Below are 14,506 nucleotides of genomic sequence, written 5' to 3'. Positions count from 1 at the left end.
TGCTCTCTGATCTCCTTAAATGTGAAAAGAATACACATTCAGAGTTTGTCAGTGAGCTGGGGGCGTGGACATGGAAGGCATTCACAGGGACGGTGAGGCTGTTGTTCATTCATTGACTGATGGTGAAAAAACCCAAATGGTTTGAACCAAGGTGATCATGGTAATGGGGACAGTGCACACTGCCAGCAACCACGGTGAACACAGCAGAAAGTGTGGCTACGGATGACAGGTGGAAGTCCAGGGTAGGCTGCTGAAGACAGAGCAGTGTGGGCTCAAAACAGAACAAGGAATCATGGCAGTTTATAAAATCAAGGAGAGACTTCCAGAATAGAAAACATTGTTCATGAGGCAGATGACTCTGGAGGAAGCATCTGAAAAGCCACCCAGAGGAACATCTCAGCATCCCTCCAGCGCCCTCCCATCCCTCAGCTGCTCTGATGTTTCTTCTTCTCACCTAAAAAGTAAAACACGAGTTCTGTAACCTTTTCACGACACATCATTGTAGGTGGACACTGAAGTCAGCCATTGTCACTGCTGCTGGTTAACAGCTGACGTAGCTTCTGGTGTCACCACTCTGCTGCTTAGTTACCCTCAGCACATCATTTCTTCATGCATTAATGACAGCTCATAGTTTTACTATTAAGTACTTATGTGTGAATGAATATAAGGAAATGATTGCTTATTGGTACATATATATTCAGGGTCAGGAACAGTGATGAAATGAAACAAGCCCAGACTGTTCACATGAGTGGCTGAGACGATGACATCCCTTTTTTCTGATGGCTCAATTTTGTTTCACGCATAAAATTATTAAAACTATTGTATATATATACATTATATATAAAATTATAAAATACATAAAAATATAAAATACATATACACACACTATATAAAATTATACTCGGGCTATGTGTGTGTACAAGGCACAAGTAACATATAAACAAATTTTATGTTCAGCCTTGCATCACCTCTCCAAGATATCTTATTACACATAGGAAAATATGCTGACATCCAAAACGTTTGAAACCCCAAACCGTTCTGGTCCCATGCATTTGGGTAAGGGGTAAGCAATGCGTGCTAGAAATTCTGGTATTACATATAACCACCTAAAGATAATCATCAGAAATTAGAAATAGAGTGTAACCTAAACTGAAATCATAGCATGAGGACATACACCAGGAGAAGGAACAAGAGAATAAATTCTTGGAGTTTGGAGAGATTAGATATAATCTAGTATTTTTCATTAAGAAATAGTCCACTATAAAATGTAAGCTATTAGAAATATTCACACTCGTGTGCACACACTCAGCTGACAGATCATATATTTTATGACAAACAAATAACTTTTAAAAGGCAAATGAGATGATAGAAGTAGAAAAATATTTGTTATTTTAATATCTATTAATGGATAAACCTCATCTATCAATAGAAAAAAAAAGTTTCTGGAGTGATAAAGTCTCAAAACATATCAAAATACGTATCGCACATAGTTCAAAAGATACATCTGGACACCTCAGACAGATTAGAAAGAGCAGGACCAGAAAGCCGGAGGAACAAGAGGGTCGACGTGGAGAGTCTATTACTTTTTTTCCTACAACAAGTAATATATCACAATGCTTAAAACAACTGCAAGTGATACAAGGATAATTGTATCTAAGATTCAAGGAAAAAATCATTCTAATGTCGTCTAAACTGTTTCAAAGAATAGATAGAAAAGTAAAACATCCAAATACATTTTTTTTTCTTTATTGTTGGGGATTCATTGAGGGTACAATAAGCCAGGTTACACTGATTGCAATTGTTAGGTAAAGTCCCTCTTGCAATCATGTCTTGCCCCCATAAAGTGTGACACACACCAAAGCCCCAGCCCCTCCCTCCGTCCCTCTTTCGGCTCCCCCCCATAACCTTAATTGTTATTAATTGTCCTCATATAAAAATTGAGTACATAGGATTCATGCTTCTCCATTCTTGTGATGCTTTACTAAGAATAATGTCTTCCACGTCCATCCAGGTTAATACAAAGGATGTAAAGTCTCCATTTTTTTTAATGGCTGAATAGTATTCCATGGTATACATATACCACAGCTTGTTAATCCATTCCTGGGTTGGTGGGCATTTAGGCTGTTTCCACATTTTGGCGATTGTAAATTGAGCTGCAAGAAACAGTCTAGTACAAGTGTCCTTATGATAAAAGGATTTTTTTCCTACTGGGTAGATGCCCAGTAATGGGATTGCAGGATCAAATGGGAGGTCTAGCTTGAGTTCTTTCAGGTTTCTCCATACTTCCTTCCAGAAAGGTTGTACTAGTTTGCAGTCCCACCAGCAGTGTAAAAGTGCTCCCTTCTCTCCACATCCACGCCGGCATCTGCAGTTTTGAGATTTTGTGATGTGGGCCATTCTCACTGGGGTTAGATGATATCTCAGGGTTGTTTTGATTTGCATTTCTCTAATATATAGAGATGATGAACATTTTTTCATGTGTTTGTTAGCCATTCGTCTGTCATCTTTAGAGAAAGTTCTATTCATGTCTCTTGCCCATTGATATAAGGGATTGTTGGCTTTTCCCATGTGGATTATTTTGAGTTCTCTATAGATCCTAGTTATCAAGCTTTTGTCTGATTGAAAATATGCAAATATCCTTTCCCATTGTGTAGGTTGTCTCTTTGCTTTGGTTATTGTCTCCTTAGCTGTATAGAAGCTTTTCAGTTTAATGAAGTCCCATTTGTTTATTTTTGTTGTTGTTGCAATTGCCATGGCAGTCTTCTTCATGAAGTCTTCCCCCAGGCCAATATCTTCCAGTGTTTTTCCTATGCTTTCTTGGAGGATTTTTATTGTTTCATGCCTTAAATTTAAGTCCTTTATCCATCTTGAATCAATTTTTGTGAGTGGGGAAAGGTGTGGGTCCAGTTTCAGTCTTTTACATGTAGACATCCAGTTCTCCCAACACCATTTATTGAATAGGGAGTCTTTCCCCCAAGGTATGTTCTTGTTTGGTTTATGGAAGATGAGGTGGTTGTAAGATGTTAGTTTCATTTCTTGGTTTTCAGTTCAATTCCAAGTGTCTATGTCTCTGTTTTTGTGCCAGTACCATGCTGTCTTGACCACTATGGCTTTGTAGTACAGACTAAAGTCTAGTATGCTGATGCCCCCAGCTTTATTTTTGTTACAAAGAACTGCCTTAGCTATACGGGGTTTTTTCCGGTTCCATACAAAACGCAGAATCATTTTTTCCAAATCTTGAAAGTACGATGTTGGTATTTTGATAGGAATGGCATTGAATAGGTAGATTGCTTTGGGAAGTATAGACATTTTAACAATGTTGATTCTTCCCATCCATGAGCATGGTATGTTCTTCCATTTGTTAATATCCTCTGCTATTTCCTTTCTGAGGATTTCATAGTTTTCTTTATAGAGGTCCTTCACCTCCTTCGTTAGGTATATTCCTAGGTATTTCATTTTTTTTGAAACTATGGTGAAAGGAGTTGTGTCCTTAATTAGCTTCTCATCTTGACTGTTATTGGTGTACACAAAGGCTACTGACTTGTGGACATTGATTTTATATCCTGAAACATTACTGTATTTTTTGATGACTTCTAGGAGTCTTGTGGTTGAGTCTTTGGGGTTCTCTAAGTATAAGATCATGTCGTCAGCAAAGAGGGAGAGTTTGACCTCCTCTGCTCCCATTTGGATTCCCTTTATTTCCTTGTCTTGCCTAATTGTATTGGCTAGAACTTCCAGCACTACGTTGAATAGTAAAGGTGACAGAGGACAACCTTGTCTGGTTCCAGTTCTAAGAGGAAAAGCTTTCAGTTTTACTCCATTCAGTAAAATATTGGCTGTGGGTTTGTCATAGATAGCTTCAATCAGTTTTAGAAATGTGCCACCTATGCCTATACTCTTCAGTATTCTAATTAGAAAAGGATGCTGGATTTTATCAAATGCTTTTTCTGCATCTATTGAGAGGATCATGTGATCTTTATTTTTGCCTCTGTTAATATGGTGGATAACGTTTATGGACTTGCGTATGTTAAACCAGCCTTGCATCCCTGGGATGAAGCCTACTTGATCATGATGAATGACTTTTTTGATGATAAGCTGTAATCTATTGGCTAGGATTTTGTTGAGAATTTTTCCATCTATAATCATGAGTGAGATTGGTCTGAAATTCTCCTTTTTGTTTGGGTCTTTTCCTGGTTTTGGTATCAGGGTGATGTTTGCTTCATAGAATGTGTTGGGGAAGATTCCTTCTCCTTAATTTTTTGGAATAATTTCTGCAGTACAGGAATAAGCTCTTCCTTGAAGGTTTGATAGAATTCTGGAGTGAAGCCATCTGGACCAGGGCATTTTTTGGTTGGAAGATTTTTTATTGTTTCTTTGATCTCAGTGCTTGAAATTGGTCTGTTCAGGAGTTCTATTTCTTCCTGGCTGAGTCTAGGGAGAGGGTGTGATTCCAAATATTGATCCATTTCCTTCACATTGTCAAATTTCTGGGTATAGAGTTTCTGGTAGTATTCAGAGATGATCTCTTGTATCTCTGTGGGATCAGTTGTTATTTCCCCTTTATCATTTCTGATTGAGGTTACTAGAGATTTTACTTTTCTATTCCTCGTTAGTCTGGCCAATGGTTTATCTATTTTATTTATTTTTTCAAAAAACCAACTCCTTGTTTCATTAATTTTCTGAATGATTCTTTTGTTTTCAATTTCATTGATCTCTGATTTGATTTTGGATATTTCTTTTCTTCTACTGAGTTTAGGCTTAGATTGTTCTTCTTTTTCCAATTCCATAAGATCTCTTGTGAGATTGTTGATGTGCTCTCTTTCTGTTTTTCGAATGTAGGCATCTAAAGCGATGAATTTTCCTCTCAAAACTGCTTTTGCAGTATCCCACAGGTTTTGGTAGCTTGTGTCTTCATTGTTGTTATGCTCAAGGAAGTTAATGATTTCCTGTTTTATTTCTTCCTTCACCCATCTGTTATTCAACAGAAGATTGTTTAGTTTCCATGCCTTTCGGTGGAGTCAAGCATTTTTGTTAGAGTTGAGGTCCACCTTTAGTGCCTTATGGTCTGAGAAGATACAAGGTAAAATTTCAATTCTTTTGATTCTGTTGATATTTGTTTTGTGTCCCAGGATATGATCAATTTTGGAGAATGTTCCATGGGGTGATGAGAAGAATGTATATTCTTTATCTTTGGGATGGAGTGTTCTATATGCGTCTATCAAGCACAGTTGTTCTAGGGTCTCTTTTAAATCTCTTATATCTTTGTTTAATTTCTGTTTAGAGGATCTGTCCAGCTCTGTAAGAGGAGTGTTAAAGTCCCCTGTTATTATGGTATTATCAGATATCATATTGCTCAGACTGAGTAAGGTCTGTTTCAAGAATCTGGGAGCATTTAAATTGGGTGCATAAATATTTAGAATTGAAATGTCTTCTTTTTTATTTTTTTTATTGTTGGGGATTCATTGAGGGTACAATAAGCCAGTTACACTGATTGCAATTGTTAGATAAAGTCCCTCTTGCAATCATGTCTTGCCCCCATAAAGTGTGACACACACTAAGGCCCCACCCTCCTCCCTCCATACCTCTTTCTGCTTCCCCCTCCCATAACCTTAATTGTCATTAATTGTCATCATATCAAGATTGAGTACATAGGATTCATGCTTCTCCACTCTTGTGATGCTTTACTAAGAATAATGTCTTCCACTTCCATCCCGGTTAATACGAAGGATGTAAAGTCTCCATTTTTTTTAATGGCTGAATAGTATTCCATGGTATACATATACCACAGCTTGTTAATCCATTCCTGGGTTGGTGGGCATTTAGGCTGTTTCCACATTTTGGCAATGGTAAATTGAGCTGCAGTAAACAGTCTAGTACAAGTGTCCTTATGATAAAAGGATTTTTTTCCTTCTGGGTAGATGCCCAGTAATGGGATTGCAGGATCGAATGGGAGGTCTAGGTTGAGTGCTTTGAGGTTTCTCCATACTTCCTTCCAGAAAGGTTGTACTAGTTTGCAGTCCCACCAGCAGTGTAAAAGTGCTCCCTTCTCTCCACATCCACGCCGGCATCTGCAGTTTTGAGATTTTGTGATGTGGGCCATTCTCACTGGGGTTAGATGATATCTCAGGGTTGTTTTGATTTGCATTTCTCTAATATATAGAGATGATGAACATTTTTTCATGTGTTTGTTAGCCATTCGTCTGTCATCTTTAGAGAAAGTTCTATTCATGTCTCTTGCCCATTGATATATGGGATTGTTGGCTTTTTTCATGTGGATTAATTTGAGTTCTCTATAGATCCTGGTTATCAAGCTTTTGTCTGATTGAAAATATGCAAATATCCTTTCCCATTGTGTAGGTTGTCTCTTTGCTTTGGTTATTGTGTCCTTAGCTGTACAGAAGCTTTTCAGTTTAATGAAGTCCCATTTGTTTATTTTTGTTGTTGTTGCAATTGCCATGGCAGTCTTCTTCATGAAGTCTTTCCCCAGGCCAATATCTTCCAGTGTTTTTCCTATGCTTTCTTGGAGGATTTTTATTGTTTCATGCCTTAAATTTAAGTCCTTTATCCATCTTGAATCAATTTTTGTGAGTGGGGAAAGGTGTGGGTCCAGTTTCAGTCTTTTACATGTAGACATCCAGTTCTCCCAACACCATTTATTGAATAGGGAGTCTTTCGCCCAAGGTAAGTTCTTGTTTGGTTTATCAAAGATTAGGTGGTTGTAAGATGTTAGTTTCATTTCTTGGTGTTCAATTCGATCCAAGTGTCTATGTCTCTGTTTTTGTGCCAGTACCATGCTGTCTTGATCACTATGGCTTTGTAGTACAGACTAAAATCTGGTATGCTGATGCCCCCAGCTTTATTTTTGTTACTAAGAACTGCCTTAGCTATAGGGGTTTTTTTCCGGTTCCATACAAAACGCAGAATCATTTTTTCCAAATCTTGAAAGTACGATGTAGTTACTTTGATAGGAATGGTATTGAATAGGTAGATTGCTTTGGGAACTATAGACATTTTAACAATGTTGATTCTTCCCATCCATGAGTATGGTATGTTCTTCCATTTGTTAATATCCTCTGCTATTTCCTTTCTGAGGAGTTCATAGTTTTCTTTATAGAGGTCCTTCACCTCCTTCATTAGGTATATTCCTAGGTATTTCATTTTCTTTGAAACTATGGTGAACGGAGTTGTGTCCTTAATTAGCTTCTCATCTTGACTGTTATTGGTGTATACAAAGGCTACTGACTTGTGGACATTGATTTTATATCCTGAAACATTACTGTATTTTTTGATGACTTCTAGGAGTCTTGTGGTTGAGTCTTTGGGGTTCTCTAAGTATAAGATCATGTCGTCAGCAAAGAGGGAGAGTTTGACCTCCTCTGCTCCCATTTGGATTCCCTTTATTTCCTTGTCTTGCCTAATTGTATTGGCTAGAACTTCCAGCACTACGTTGAATAGTAAAGGTGACAGAGGACAACCTTGTCTGGTTCCAGTTCTAAGAGGAAAAGCTTTCAGTTTTACTCCATTCAGTAAAATATTGGCTGTGGGTTTGTCATAGATAACTTCAATCAATTTTAGAAATGTGCCACCTATGCCTATACTCTTCAGTGTTCTAATTAGAAAAGGATGCTGGATTTTATCAAATGCTTTTTCTGCATCTATTGAGAGGATCATGTGATCTTTATTTTTGCCTCTGTTAATATGGTGGATAACGTTTATGGACTTGCGTATGTTAAACCAGCCTTGCATCCCTGGGATGAAGCCTACTTGATCATGATGAATGACTTTTTTGATGATAAGCTGTAATCTATTGACTAGGATTTTGTTGAGAATTTTTCCATCTATAATCATGAGTGAGATTGGTCTGAAATTCTCCTTTTTGTTTGGGTCTTTTCCTGGTTTTGGTATCAGGGTGATGTTTGCTTCATAAAATGTGTTGGGGAAGATTCCTTCTTCCTCAGTTTTTTGGAATAATTTCTGCAGTACAGGAATAAGCTCTTCCTTGAAGGTTTGATAGAATTCTGGAGTGAAGCCATCTGGACCAGGGCATTTTTTAGTTGGAAGCTTTTTTATTGTTTCTTTGATCTCAGTGCTTGAAATTGGTCTGTTCAGGAGTTCTATTTCTTCCTGGCTAAGTCTAGGGAGAGGGTGTGATTCCAAATATTGATCCATTTCCTTCACATTGTCAAATTTCTGGGCATAGAGTTTCTGGTAGTATTCAGAGATGATCTCTTGTATCTCTGTGGGATCAGTTGTTATTTCCCCTTTATTGTTTCTGATTGACATTACTAGAGATTATACTTTTCTATTTCTAGTTAGTCTGGCCAATGGTTTATCTATTTTATTTATTTTTTCAAAAAACCAACTCCTTGTTTCATTAATTTTCTGAATGATTCTTTTGTTTTCAATTTCTTTGATCTCTGATTTGATTTTGGATATTTCTTTTCTTCTACTGAGTTTAGGCTTAGATTGTTCTTCTTTTTCCAATTCCATAAGATCTCTTGTGAGATTGTTGATGTGCTCTCTTTCTGTTTTTCGAATGTAGGCATCTAAAGCGATGAATTTTCCTCTCAAAACTGCTTTTGCAGTATCCCACAGGTTTTGGTAGCTTGTGTTTTCATTGTTGTTATGCTCAAGGAAGTTAATGATTTCCTGTTTTATTTCTTCCTTCACCCATCTGTTATTCAACAGAAGATTGTTTAGTTTCCATGCCTTTGGGTGGGGTTGAGCATTTTTGTTAGAGTTGAGTTCCACCTTTAGTGCCTTATGGTCTGAAAAGATACAAGGTAAAATTTCAATTATTTTGATTCTGTTGATATTTGTTTTGTGTCCCAGGATATGATCAATTTTGGAGAATGTTCCATGGGGTGATGAGAAGAATGTATATTCTTTATCTTTGGGGTGGAGTGATCTATATGCGTCTATCAAGCATAGTTGTTCTAGGGTCTCATTTAAATCTCTTACATCTTTGTTTAATTTCTGTTTAGAGGATCTGTCCAGCTCTGTAAGAGGTGTGTTAAAGTCCCCTGTTATGATGGTATTATCAGATATCATATTGCTCAGACTGAGTAAGGTCTGCTTCAAGAATCTGGGAGCATTTAAATTGGGTGCATAAATATTTAGAATTGAAATGTCTTCTTGTTGTAGTTTTCCCTTGACCAATATAAAGTGACCATCTTTGTCTTTTTTGACTTTAGTTGCTTTAAATCCACATGTATCTGAAAATAAGATTGCAACTCCTCTTTTCTTCTGAATTCCATTTGCCTGAAAAATTGTCTTCCAACCCTTGACTCGGAGCTTTAATTTGTCTTTTGAAGCCAGGTGTGTTCCTTGCAGACAGCAAATGGATGGCTTGTGTTTTTTAATCTAGTCAGCCAATCTATGTCTCTTCAGTGGGGAATTCAAGCCATTAACATTTATTGAGATAATTGATAAGTGTGGTAGTATTCTATTCGTCTTATTTGGTGAGAGTCCATAGCTTAGTTTTATCTTTTGCATCAGTGTGGACGTTAGGTTCTGTCCTTTGATTTCTGAGTTCTTACTTTGCTGCTGATCCATTGTGGTGGTCAGTGTGCAGCACAGGTTGCAGTATTTCCTATAGAGCTGGTCTTGTTGTGGCGAATTTCCTCAATGTTTGTATATCCGTAAATGATTTGATTTCTCCATCAATTTTGAAGCTTAGCTTAGCAGGGTACAGAATTCTGGGCTGAAAATTGTTCTGTTTAAGTAGATTAAAGGTAGACGACCATTGTCTTCTTGCTTGGAAAGTTTCATTAGAGAAGTCTGCGGTCACTCCGATGGATTTGCCCCTGTAGGTCAACTGGCGCTTACTCCTGGCAGCTTGCAGAATCTTTTCTTTTGTCTTGACTTTGGACAGGTTCATCACAATGTGTCTTGGAGAAGCTTGGTTAGAGTTGAGGCGACCTGGGGTCCGATATCCCTCTGAAAGCAGTGTGTCAGAATCTTTGGTGATATTTGGGAAATTTTCTTTTATAATATTCTCTAGTATGGCTTCCATTCCTCTGGGGCATTCTTCTTCCCCTTCTGGAATTCCTATAACTCGTATGTTGGAACGCTTCATAAAATCCCATAATTCTGACAGTGAACGTTCTGCTTTCTCTCTCTTCTTTTCTGCCTCTTTTACTATCTGAGTTATCTCAAGAACTTTGTCTTCTACCTCTGAAATTTGTTCTTCTGCATGGTCTAACCTGTTGCTGATACTTTCCATGGCATCTTTAAGTTCCCTAATTGACTGTTTCAGTTCCTTCAGCTCTGCTATATCCTTTTTATAGTCTTCATATCGTTCATCTCTTATTTGATTCTGTTTTTGGATTTCCTTTTGGTTATTCTCCACTTTATTAGCAGTTTCCTTCATTGTTTCCATCATTTCTTTCATTGTTTTCAACATGTGTATTCTAAATTCCCTTTCTGTCATTCCTAACATTTCTTTATAGGTGGACTCATCTGCAGTAGCTACCTCATGGTCCCTTGGCGGGGTTGTTCTGGACTGGTTCTTCATGTTGCCTGGAGTTTTCTGCTGATTCTTCCTCATGAGTGATTTCTTTTATCTGTTTCCTTGCCCTAATTTTCCTTTCACTTCCTCTTGCTCTTTAAGTTCACGTGCCTGTGGAAGTTGCGGGCAGGTTTAGACGGATTGAACACACGTGACCACTTGCAGGTTTTCCACTGTTTTAGTCTTCCTCTTGGGGTCCAGAAGTCTCTCGCTGACTCCCTGTATCCTCGCGGGGATGATGATAGGCAGATCCCACCAGCCAGAGATGCCTGGAGTCCTATCTCCCCAGACTCACTTTGTCCAGATGCAAGGAAGCTGTTACTCAGCAGCCATCTTGCTCCTCCTCCTCCCAAATACATTTTATACTTTAAAGTCAGCACAACAGTAGGACACAGGGCTAACAGACAGACAAAAAGACAAATTTCAGATGAATCTCACTCAGAAGGATCAATGGTGAAAAAGGGCATTGCACAGTGTAATGCTCTAAACACAGTGTTCATTTGAAGAATGGAAGATTAGGCAATGCACGGAGCCCTCCCGTCACAGGCCACTGGACACACGTGAAAGCCACATGGTTGGCTCCTTAGACTTTTTGAAACTACATTTTTTATACGTTTAGGTGATTGTAGATTCCCATGCAGTTGTTAAGACATAATACAAAGAGATCCCATGTGCCCTTTATTCAGTTCCCCATGGCAGCACCCTGCAGGATTACCAAAGATACTGGCTCTGGACAATCGCAGGACAAAGGACACGCCCATCACAAGAACCACAAGTGTGGTGTTGTTCTTTAAACACCCACTTCTGGTTTCCACCCATCCCCACTCTGACCCTTGGAAACCACCAACCTGTACAATTCCTATGAATTTGTTATTTTGAGAACGTGACTTAAATGTAATCAGACACGACATGACTTTTGGAATAGGCTTTTTTCATCAAGCATAATTCTCTGAGGATTCATTTAAGTTGCTGTATCAACAGTTTATTCCTTTTTAACACTGAGTACGAGTACTATTCCTCAGTATGAATGAGCCAGTTTATCTGGACTTTCACTCCTCCGAGGACACCTGAGTTGTTCCCGGTCTGGTGTCTACTGTGAATAAGGCCTACATTCTACTGTGAGCCTACGTTTTCATCCCACTAAGATGAGTCCCAGGAGCACAATGGCTGGCTGTGCAATAGGAGGAGTGTTTGGCTTGACAAGAAAATGCCAAACTGATTTCCAGAGTGGCTGTACCATTTATCTTCCCGGAGCAATGGACAAGTGATCCAGTGTCTCCACATCCTTGCCAGCATCTGTCGTCATAACTGTGCTTGTTATTTTAGCCATACTGAGGCTGCATCACAATATCGCATCCTGTTCAAACGTTACTGGACAGCTTTTCACGTTCTTACTGACCATCTCTAGCACCACTTCTGTGCCCATTTCTGACTGGATTTTTAAATTTTTTTACATTGTTGTGTTAAGCACTGTCTGTGGAGTCTAGACAAGTCTCTTGTCAGATGTGTGGTTTTCATACATTTCATCCCACTCAGTGGCACGTTTCTCATCCTCTCCGTAGAACAAGAGCTTTTAACTTTGATGGCATCCAATTTATCAAATCTTTCTTTTTTTTATTTTGGTGTCAAGTCTAAGAATTTTTTGCCTCCCCTAGATTCTAAAAGTTTTCTCCTATTTTTTTTCCCAAAACGTGTATGCTTTCACACTTTACATTTGAGTCCGTTATACAATTCATGTTGCTTTTTGTGTAAGATTCAGGTTGGGGTTCATTTTTTTCTGCCTAAGAATTTCCAATCATTCTAGGGCCATTGTTGAAGACTTTGCTTCTTCCATTAATTACTTTTGTACTTTTGTCAATAATCACTTGTGAGATTTTAATTACAAGTTCAACTTATTTACGAGTTTTAGGGCTAATCAGTTTGTCTATTTCATCTTAGTTGAGTTTTGGTAGTTTTTGGTTTTTAAAAAATAGGTTCATTTCTTCTAAATTGTCAAATTTACACCTGCCTAGTATTAACGACTTGTGTCTTTGCTCTTTTTATTTAACTCAGTCTTGCTAGAGATTTACCAATTTCATTCATTTTTTTCTAAGAACCAGGTATTTGCTCCACTGATTTTTTTCTGTTGTTGTCCTGTGTATGACATCACTGTTTTTCCCTCTTCTAATTTATAATACTTTCTTCTGCTTGTTTTGGGTTATTTCACTCTTTTTCTCTGGTTGCTTAAGATAAAAACTTAAGAGTATTGATTTGAGATTTTCTTCTTTTCTAACATAAACATGTATGTTTATGAAATTTGCTCCCATGTATCCCACGTACTTTGATATGGTGTATTTTTATTTTCAACTGATGTTACATGTTTTTAAAATTTTTCCTTTGAGACTTCTTTGGCCCATGGACTGTTTAGAGTTCTGTGTCTTATTTAAATTCTAAGAGTCCAGAGCTGCTCCTGTTGTCTTTCCATATTGGTATCGAGTTTGAGGCCATTGTGCTCAGAGCATTTGCCGTATGGCCAAGATACGCTCTGTCTTGCTCACGGTGCCATGGTTGCCTAGAAAAACAGTGTGCTCTGCTGTCTGAGTGCAGTGTTCTCCGCACATCTTTGCTGTTTTTTTTTTTTTTTTTTATATCCTTGCTGGTTTTCTATCTAATAGTTCTTTCTATGGCTAAAAGTGCAGTATTGAAAGGGCCAGCTGTAACTGCGGGTTTTTTATCTCCCCATTGAGCTCTCGCAGGCTTCACTTCCTGTACTCCGAGGCTCTGTGTTTGGTGCACACATATTTAGGATTTTTATGTCTTCCCAGTGGATTTGTTCTTACACCATCGTGGAATGGCTTTGTCTCTAGTAATTTTCTTTGATCTGAAGTCTTCTTTATCTGCTGTTAATAGAGCTATTCCCACTTTATTAAAAATTAATGTTTATATAATATACTTTTCCCATTCTTGCTTGGCATCGGTTTGAGTTCATCCTATTTATGGACTGCTCAGCTTATGAATCCCTAAGTTTATGTTTTTCATCACAGTTGGGGTTTTTTAGCCCATTGTGTTTTGGAAAAGCTTTTTGGCGCAATTCTCCCCACTCTTTCTCCATAGTTCCAGGGATACAGACGTCCGTGTTTTTGTCATTATCACACATGTATAGACTAAGACTAAGACTCTGTTCTTCTATGTTGCTGTTATCCTATGTCCTCTGCTATTCAGATTGGGTTAATTTAGCACATCTATTCTCAAGTTCATCAATTCTATTCCTTTTAATCACTCTGCTGTTGAGCCCATCCAGCAAGGTTTTTCTTATTTTAGTTTTAATTCTAGAATTTTCTTTGGTTCTTTTTGGTAACTTTATTTTTTGCTGAGATTAAAAAGTTTCAAGAGAATTTTTAATTATTTGTTGAAGCATTTTTATGATTTCTGCCTCAAAATAATTTTCAAGTAATTCCAATACCAGATTCATCTCACTGTTGATGTACATTTATTATCTTTTTTCATTTGGGGAGTAGTGTGAGGACTGGAGGGTAGGGGGTGTGTGTTCACACTGCCTTGTTACTGCAGGGCAGGGCACTCAGCTCCCCACTGGTCCTGCTGACCCCAGGGCAGGGCCTCAGGTGCAACAGTGACAGCTGGCCTCCAGCCCCCTCCTACCATCTCACTGCTGCCCCTTGACCCTTGGAGCCCCAACATGCACTCACTGCACACTCTTGATTCCAAGTGGGGGTGGAGGCTCTGCTGGCGACAGGTAGGAACTGGAGTGGTGCCTGCTTCTGCTGGGCAGGGAATGGAAGCTGCTTCCAGCAAGGAGGCTGGGGAGTCTCTTGCTCTCCCCAAAGGGAAACACAAGGTCAGCAAGCCCTGTTCAGCCCCTACAGCACAGGCAGGACAACTGAGCAGGTTGTGTGCTTCCCGAGGTGGGCTGGGATGGGGATGGAGGCCCACCTTCTGCTCAGCATCACTGAAACCCAGGTAGGGGAGAGCAGGTTTTTGGCTGGTGTTTGGCTGGAG

This window comes from Nycticebus coucang, chromosome 7 (assembly GCF_027406575.1).
Source record: "Nycticebus coucang isolate mNycCou1 chromosome 7, mNycCou1.pri, whole genome shotgun sequence".
NCBI lineage: Eukaryota > Metazoa > Chordata > Mammalia > Primates > Lorisidae > Nycticebus > Nycticebus coucang.
This window is presented reverse-complemented; position numbering follows the sequence as displayed.